This window comes from Sturnira hondurensis, unplaced genomic scaffold (genome assembly GCF_014824575.4).
Source record: "Sturnira hondurensis isolate 20B ecotype Veracruz unplaced genomic scaffold, ASM1482457v3 Scaffold0021354, whole genome shotgun sequence".
Taxonomy (NCBI): Eukaryota; Metazoa; Chordata; class Mammalia; order Chiroptera; family Phyllostomidae; genus Sturnira; species Sturnira hondurensis.
In genome coordinates this window covers 26,225,055-26,233,923 of record NW_028093985.1, presented here as the reverse complement: position 1 = coordinate 26,233,923, position 8,869 = coordinate 26,225,055, and the positions used below count along the sequence as shown (strand labels likewise).

The window sequence follows — 8,869 nt, the reverse complement described above, 5'->3', positions numbered from 1 at the left end:
TTTTATTGTGTTGTCAAATCTTATTGTGTTGTCAAAACCTAGAAGGAGGAGAGAATGTTGTTTGAACACAAACTCCATGTTAAAGATTTATGTCTAAACATGCAAAAACCAAACACACGGAATATGCAGGTTTGCTGATACAGGGTCTGCTCCCTGCCATCACTCCTCAGTGGTGTCATTGATTCGAGGACCCTGATTATTGCCTCCAGTGCAGGAAATGATTAAGTACAGACAGCTGCTTTTATTTCCATGGTTCACACTTAAAGTCAATGGTCACCTGCTCCAGTCAAAAGGGCTCACCCAGTAAACTCTACTCTTTTTATAAAGTATCCCAGTTTAATTATTTTAAAGGATATCTCAAGTGTTTAAGAAGTCCTAATCATTAAGATTTATTTAAGAAGTAATTAAGAAAACTGTCCCAGTGGCATTTTCATCTTTTAACCATTTCTCAGACCGTGGCAATTTAGCACATAAATGCAGAATCACCGGCCAGAAATGACTTTTAGGTGTCATTGGTTTCATCTGCTATTCCCCATTTGAACTATTATAGACAAACAAAGCACTTAATAATTATTTGTAAATAAATTTGGGTCACAGTAGGAAACAAATAATAGAAAAATAAAAGTCGTATCAGGGAAAGGGGTAAAAAATTACAACTCTTGAGCAAGGGTATTGTTACAGGACTACAAATGTCATCAAAACAGGGTGACTGTTTTATATTTCAAGTTCGAGTGTAACATACAATTTACATTTCCTTTTCTGATATTTGAAGATGGAACACTCAGATCTACCTGTAGGTTTTGAAAACTCAACACATTTATAATCTAATGTTTATGAAGTGCATAATAATAAAACAGTTGTTAGCAATATTACTTTTACTTATTTGATTGAACTACTTCAACAGCATCTTACAATTTTACAGCTTAACTGAGAGATTAAAAATGATGCAGTCTGAGGCACATTAACACTCATTTTCAAGTACAACTCTGCTTTTCGTATGGAATTTTTTTGCCTGTTTATTTTGCTTTTGTTTCTGCATTTCTGTAAAACTCAGATGGATGTATTTCAGAAGGAAAGGTGTATCTAACTGTACAAAGATTTTCATCAGTATTCGGTTTAGCTGAAACATATGCTCAATTAATTTATATGGCCAAACTGAGGATTGCATATTCAGCTTAATTTAGGTCTCAATTTTTAAACACGTAAGATTGAATAGAGTGCCTTTTCCTTTGTGTCTTGAGTTTGTTCCACCTTCCTACAATAAAAGAATCTCATTTTGCCCTTTATTTCAACCTAGAGGGTACTAAGTCACTCCCTCAGGTGTAATAACCAAGGCACTAACTGTGATTCAGTTAGCACGGTGATAATGATAACAATATCTCAGAGTCTTTTTCCCTAGTGACTCTCAAAGACACCACCAGTACTCACTCTCCCACATTATGAGTTTCACAAACTGTACCTGAAAGTTTAAATGTAGCCCTAAGCTGAAAAGTACTTTTTTAAGTGGCACCTTGTTATTATTATAGCATATATCTTTTCCCTGTGTGCCTTTGGAGTTGTCTTGGCTTATGACAACAACAAGTTTTTACAACTGTCAGCAAGCGCCAGCACAACTAGGAAAGGGCAAGTAAGAATGTCTTGGACTGCATGCATCAACAATATTACTCCCCATATCCTTTGCTCTGAATACTTATGGAGTAAATATATCCTTAGTATAGTCAAATATTGCCAAGAAAATTTACTGGGGTCAAGAAAGGGGGGAGAGAGCTGAACACTGTAAAGCTGTTTTATTTGAATAAGGATAATCTGGCATGTCATTTTTTGCTTAGGCAATATGCCTCGTTAGTGTCCAGAAGCATTTCCAGATTTTTATTTACTGGATATATTTGTGCACCAGTTTACAGTGAATAGCACCTCTCTAATATTTATTCTCTCATTCACTTGCTCTGTGAGGTGAAATGAAGATGCACAACAAACACTGAAGGAAGAAAATATGGGTTTCTGAACATCTCCTCTCTGATCAAATATTATTTTTAGGGTATTGAAATAAATGTGTGACAGAAGACAACAGCAAAGGTTAAAATTAAGTATTGGAAGAGTGTAAAACATTTAATTTTTTTTCAAAACTAAGCCCTTCATTTTTGGATTGTCACCAAACTTCACTTTGGGTTCAGGCATACCATACGTGGTGCTGCCTGTTTCCTTAAGGGGAGGAGAACCAGCAACAGAACGGAATACTGTTGCTTTTGCTGTGCTGAATAAAGGAAAGGAAGGGGAGGGCAGCACAGAAACCGAGAGTGATTCTTGCACATCAAAGCATCGTGATGGCCGTAGTGGAGGCTGCTGACTCCATGCTTTCTTCGTTGACCTCTGCAAAGGACTTGTACATGAGTTTGGACAGAAACAGTTCTCTTCTGGATGGCATTCCAGAAAAGTCTGCCCTGTCCTTCTAAAAGGCATGAGCATGCCCAGAGAACAAAGGACATCCTCCATGTCATAATTCTCCTCCAGTTTAAATCTAAGGAGGAACACTTCCACCTCTTCATCCATCATGTCTGGCCTCATCTAGTCTATGAATTTCTCATAAATAAGTTCTTTTCCACCATTTCCAAACCAACATTTTCATCAGGAAGTATGATGATCATATTCAGCTCCTCGCCAATATAAGACAACACCAGATTTTTGGTGACTGTTTCTTCTATGTAGATCATATTAAAGGTGGATTTCTTAAGCATCATTCACAAAGGTTTCTTCTTGTTCTTGCTAACTCTACATGGTCTTTCCTTGATTTGCTGTTTGTTGAACTGATGACCCCAGTTTCCTTTGAAGCAGATGACCTTCCTGAGAACCTGCCAAACAACTTGATTTGGAGACAGAAACTCTGTAATTTTACCTTCTATCCTATTCACTGCTGGGTGTTTATGTTTTCTAGCCTCCTCTGCATCTTTGAAGAAGTTAAACTCTTTCATCTGTTCTTGGTAGAATTTGCAGCAGGGATTTTTGAAAGATGAGTTGAAATCATAAGACTTTTCTCCTAAGAACCTGTCGTAAAATTCTAAGCAAGTACTGCATGTCAGTTCTGTTAACTTTGGTGAGAAGCAAAAGAAACCCTGGTGGACATCTTTAGCTCCCACCGACACTTTTACTTAAAGTGCTTGGCCCTTCTGGACTGTGGTGTTTGACTTTGCTCCCATGAAGACCATGGCCGGCGTAGAGGAGATGCTCATGGGCCAGAAAAACACATTTTTCTTGTTGTCTTCATACAGTTTTTTCAAAAATTTTAAGGCAAAAGTGTCATTGGTTTTCAATAGAGTATCCACAATGGTGTGCCCCAGAGAGTCTGGGATGTAGCTGGAGTGAGCGGAGCAGCAGCAGCTAAAACATTTCTAATATTGGAAATTTTGGTGACTGAAAATAATGACCAGGATATGTATGCAAGTGTTAAAGTTGCAAGGATAGCATATCAAATTGAAATATAATTAGGTCATTTTTATTATTAGACTATATTGACTGTCATTATAGAAATTTGAAAGGACTGCAGTGAAAACATTTGTTTCTTTATAAAGTATTTGAGGTGATACCTTGGACATGCATGCACCAGCCAGACACTTGCACAATAATCAATATGTGAACTCATATGCTCATAATTACATGCATGGACATAGGGAGTGGTCTAGAAGGAGGTAAGAGAATGAATAATGAGAACTACTGAAATCTTATTTTTTCTGAAATAGTCATGGACATCACAGCCTAAATATCTGATTGCTATTAAGCAAGGAAAAAAAGTGTATGTCCATTGTTGACAAGGTCAGTACTTTCGTTTTTAATAGTAATGCAATTGCGGGTGCAAGAGAGCATTCTGTATGACTATCCAGCTCTCCTTCACAGAACGGGGAGCACAGTAATGGATTTGTCAATGTTTTAAATTACTTCATATCGTTTCAAATATTCATGACCAATTTTCCCCCCATGAACTTTATCTTCCATCATCTTCACAAAATGCCATGTCAAGCTTTTCCAACAAATTGACTCTAAAAGCCATTCTAGTTTTATTGCACAAATAAGGGATGTATATATCACAGAAACAGTACATTAACATATATATATATATATATATATATATATATATATATATATACTTTCTTCAAATAATCTGTGTTGATATACAGTAAGAAAAAATGTTCTCTTAAATGAGCGGTCTGTAAAGTTTTTATCACAATCTCTTAATGTTAAGCTCTAATGATTGTTATTATTATTATAGAGCATGAGATATGGGAAGCTTTTCATTTGCATAAACTGCTACTCAAAAAACCTTTGTCATGTCATTTGGTGTGATTTAGTCACACTCTTCATACGGAAGAAACTACTGCCTGAGGATGCCAGGTAACCTCACAAAATCACAGCACAACTTTAGAACTAGTTGGTTATACTGATCAAAGTATACACATAGAAACTTCAGTCTTAGTTCAAGAGAGAAAAACTTATGAATTTTAAGATTTGTGAAAGGCGCCTTCGGTCCAAGTATGTTTCCATGAGTATAGTACCACATAAAACAGCACCGTTTTCTCAGGACGGCAGAAACTGACTGAGTTCTGTGGTTTGGGGCTATTAACGAACAGCATGCTCCTAGACACACATTTTCTTTCATCCACCTTGACTAACCATATGTAGGCCAATATTTAAACAGGGATTTTAACCTAACTGGCTGTAACAGCTCCAAATGACTCATTATGAACTATCGTTGAAGTCCTCCTTTGTTCACAGATAATTGGCTTGGAATACTAGAAGTACTTGAGCCCTTCACATCCATCAACCTGTTATTACTCAGATCCCCTTTTTCACAGGACTGAAGCCCATACGTAATCTTCAGTAAGTATTCAGTGATTATACCCTATGGAGCATTCATGTATAAAACACTTTCCCAGACATTTTTTAAAAGGGCTGCTGAACTTATGAATAACTTCACACATTCCCATTCTTTAGAGTCAATCCTTAGGGATTTTATTCTATAAAGAGTATATGGCAGAACTCCAAACTAAATAACCTCTTGTTTTGTGCACTTGTTTTATAAGTAATAGAATAAAGTTGAAATTTATTCTCACAGGTGACTCAGGTAGTCAATTGTTTATAATTTATCCAAATAGGCATTTTCTGAACATTAATTGGCCTGTTTAAAAACTGCCTTAATATCTTAGTATCATAGTGATGATCAGAATCTTTTCGCCAGTATTTTCAAAGCATTTTAGCCTGATTTAAAAGTGAATATTAACAGAATTTAACATTTAAACATTTAAATTTAAACATTTAACTTAAATTGAAAGGTAACGTGTATATTTTGAACCTCAGATGGAAGATTATGGGGAAGGGGTGGAGCATCTAGTGATTACCTCATTTGTAAACTCAACACCTTCTCTTTCTCAAATTGTGCCCTACAATCTGTCAGTGGGAAGATGGGCTGAAGTCTGGTGGGTGAAGATCCTCTGCTCCTCCTTTAAGAGGACAGTTCTGCCAATATATGTTCAAAATAGTGAGTTTACATATAAGATTTCACTTGGAAAAACATGCATACCACTAAATGTCTTTCAAAAAATCTTGATTTAAAACATAAATCTGCATGTATGCATTCAATAGTTTCTTATAATTGGGAGAAATTAATTTGTTTATAATTTTTAGGTGGAAATGACTTTAAGTTTAGCACTATAATATTAATGTACACTATACAAAAATAGGTCATGAAAGGCACAACAAATACAGTATTTTCTTAAATTTAATCTTATTGTGAAAATTATTTCAGTTACTTGATTAGACTATTATCAGATATCTCTTTATTAAAATGTACAAATAATAATGAACAATCATTCTCTAAAAAATACCATACAGAAAACTGTCAGCTAAAACTGCAAGATGCCTACAGTATTTTATGTAACTTACTTTGCTAGATCTTGCAGTCTTACATGATCAGAGCTATATCCATGTATACTCAAATAATAATATGAGGGTATATTTCAAATGATAGTATGAGGGTATATTTCAAATAATAATATGAGGGCATAATTCACAGAAATCCAGTGAGTGTTATTGGGACAGTGTGTTCTATGTGCTACCTGCATAAAAGTTGGTTAAAAAGGTGCATAATTCATAGAAATCCAATGAGTGTTATGGGGACGGTGTGTTCTATGTGCTACCTGCATAAAAGTTGGTTGAAAAGGCGCATGTCCAGCCCCACCCTACACCTATTCAGACAGCATGTATGGGCCCTAGAGGACATTATGCTAAGTAAATAGGTCAGACAGAAAAAGTCAAATGCCATATAATTTCACTTATACGTAGAATCTGAAGAACAAAATAAACAAATAACCAAAATTTAAACAGATTCATAGATACAGAGAACAGAATAATGGTTGCCAGAGGTGAGAGGTATTGGAGAACTGGGTGGAAAAGATGAAGGGGTTAAGACATACAGATAGGTAATTACCAAATAGTCATGGAGATGCATAGGAAATATAGCCAATAATATTGTAATAATTATGCCTGATGCCACTTGGATACTTGAAATATTGGGGGAACACTTTGTAAAGTATAAAATTGTTTAATCATCATGTTGTACACCTAAAACTAATACAAACTAATATTAAATGTAAACCGTAATTGAGAAATAAAATTTAAATTGAAAAAAAAAAACAAAAGCCATTTTCGGTGCCTATTGCAAAATGAAAATTTTTGGTGTTACAGACCTTCTCTCTTACATTACCATGATGTTTGTTGTTTGCTATTTTGTTCAAATAAAGAAAAAATAAAATTTAAATTATTAATATGAATTGTATTCATTTTATATTGGGTAAGGCCAATTTAAATGCAAATACCAAGCATTTAACATGGGTATGGAATTACTAAACTTACACAATTCATAATTTTAGTAAATACCTGCTTAGGTATTTCATTCTTACTAGAAAAATAAATGTTCCACTAAACTAAGTCAGCTGTTATTCTATTTTATGTTATGCAGACATTCTACCAGCACTTCATGTTTAGTAATGAGTATGAAAGGACTAAAAGGAAAAACACTATAGGTTGTCTTATCTTTCCTTTTCCTTCTGCGTCATCATTTTCAGCATAAGGTGTTGGCCAATATAGGGAAGGGACAAAAATAATAAAGGATATGATTGTATCTCATTGTTGTTGTTTGTGTTTCTTAGAATCCCACTGCCTTCTTTACAAACTTGTCTCAGGGCTATTTCTCTGCTTACTTGGTCACAGATGTGATATACTTACCTTGTATTCACTTTGAGTCTAGCTGAATGCCCATGCATCAGGATCCACCGAATTCTGCGATTGTGGAGCATCACAAATGCCATATGTGAACGGTGTGGCAAGAAATAGAGGGAAAACTTGTTGCACACATCTCCTTTTGTAATTTGCATGCTCAATTGCCCCATCAAATTTTACTTACAAAAAACATTAGGTCAAAATAAACTTATTAAGAATTTCGAGCCCTGGCTGGTGTAGCTCAGTGGATTGAGCACTGGCCTGCGAACCACATGATCGCGGTTCGATTCCCAGTCAGGGCACATGCCTGGGTTGCAGGCCAGTTCCCAGCAGGGGATTCATGAGAGGCAACCATACATTGATATTTCTCTCCTTCTCTCCTTCCCTTCCCCCCTAGAGATAAATAAATAAAATCTTTAAAAAAAAAGAATTTCGAGATGGTGAAGCAGAACATTCTCGGTCCCTGTGCTACTACTGCACAGGTCTCATACCCAAGGTGTGACCTCTGAAATGGGTAAGGGATTTTGCTTTTTAAACAAACATCCCAGGGTATTCCTATGCACTTAAAGTTTATGAACCATGTTGTCTAGTGAGTTTCAGATTTAGGACAATTCTCTTCTACACGGCCAGGCAAAGACAGGCTCAGATGCATTTTAGCTAGTTTAGTTGAAACACTGCTTCCAATCTTATTACTATTTGCATACATCTGTGACACCTAGGTGTTAGTTAGTATTCAAGTGTTTGACCTTCTCTAATGTCAAAAAGTGGCAGTGATAAGGGGGAAAGTTTGGAGACTTGAACTGGATGTCATTTTTCATGGAAAAGTTCCAAATTGATCAAAGCATTAATATCACTCATATGACTCTCTGCCCATTCACTCACATTTCAGAAGTCGAACATGACATTCCACAGAAATGCATGTGGCCCAGAATATTCAGTAAACTGTCCTTGCATTTTACACTACTACTGAAATAACACACACTTTAAAAAATATTTATAATATTTAATTATAGTAAGCAAATTAAAAGACCAAACATTTTTCAATATAAAAAAAAATTTAAATTCTTGTCTTTCACACTAAACGATTCCTAGTAAGCCATAATTTTGTAATTTCAAAAGATACATCTCTTCAGAATTCTTCATGTAAGCCAAGGTCAAACAACAAAAATGCTCTTTTTTTCTGTGACTATATCAATTAACATAAAAGCATGTTTAATAATATGAATACACTATTTTATCTGCTTATCTTCTGAAAACTTAATCTTATAAAGCTGTAAAACACCATGAGAATTTAGAAAAGAACAGAGGAAATAAGTAAACGTGGTGCTACAAATACATACTGTTTAGTAATGATGAAAATATCTCTTTTTAGCTGTGAATATTGTTAATCTCATCCATTATAACATAAAATGGCCTTAATGCTGTAAATTTTCTTCTGAAAATTTAACCTAAATTCATAAAAAGTGAAAAGTATATGTTCACATTAAATAGAAGGAAGCAGATTTTCACACAGTCTGTGGGAGAAGGTTTTACCCATGTGTAGGCTATAAAACTGAAACTATTAGACAGACAACAACAGTGTGGTGGTTACCAGAAGGAATGG

The 8,869-nt window shown here is 35.2% G+C and overlaps 1 pseudogene; it reads right to left on the bottom strand.

The window, feature by feature from the left end:
* Positions 1-2,203: 2,203 nt before the first annotated feature.
* LOC118977469 (serpin B6-like) lies at positions 2,204-7,421 on the bottom strand (annotated as a pseudogene).
* Between the last annotated feature and the right edge of the window lie 1,448 nt (positions 7,422-8,869).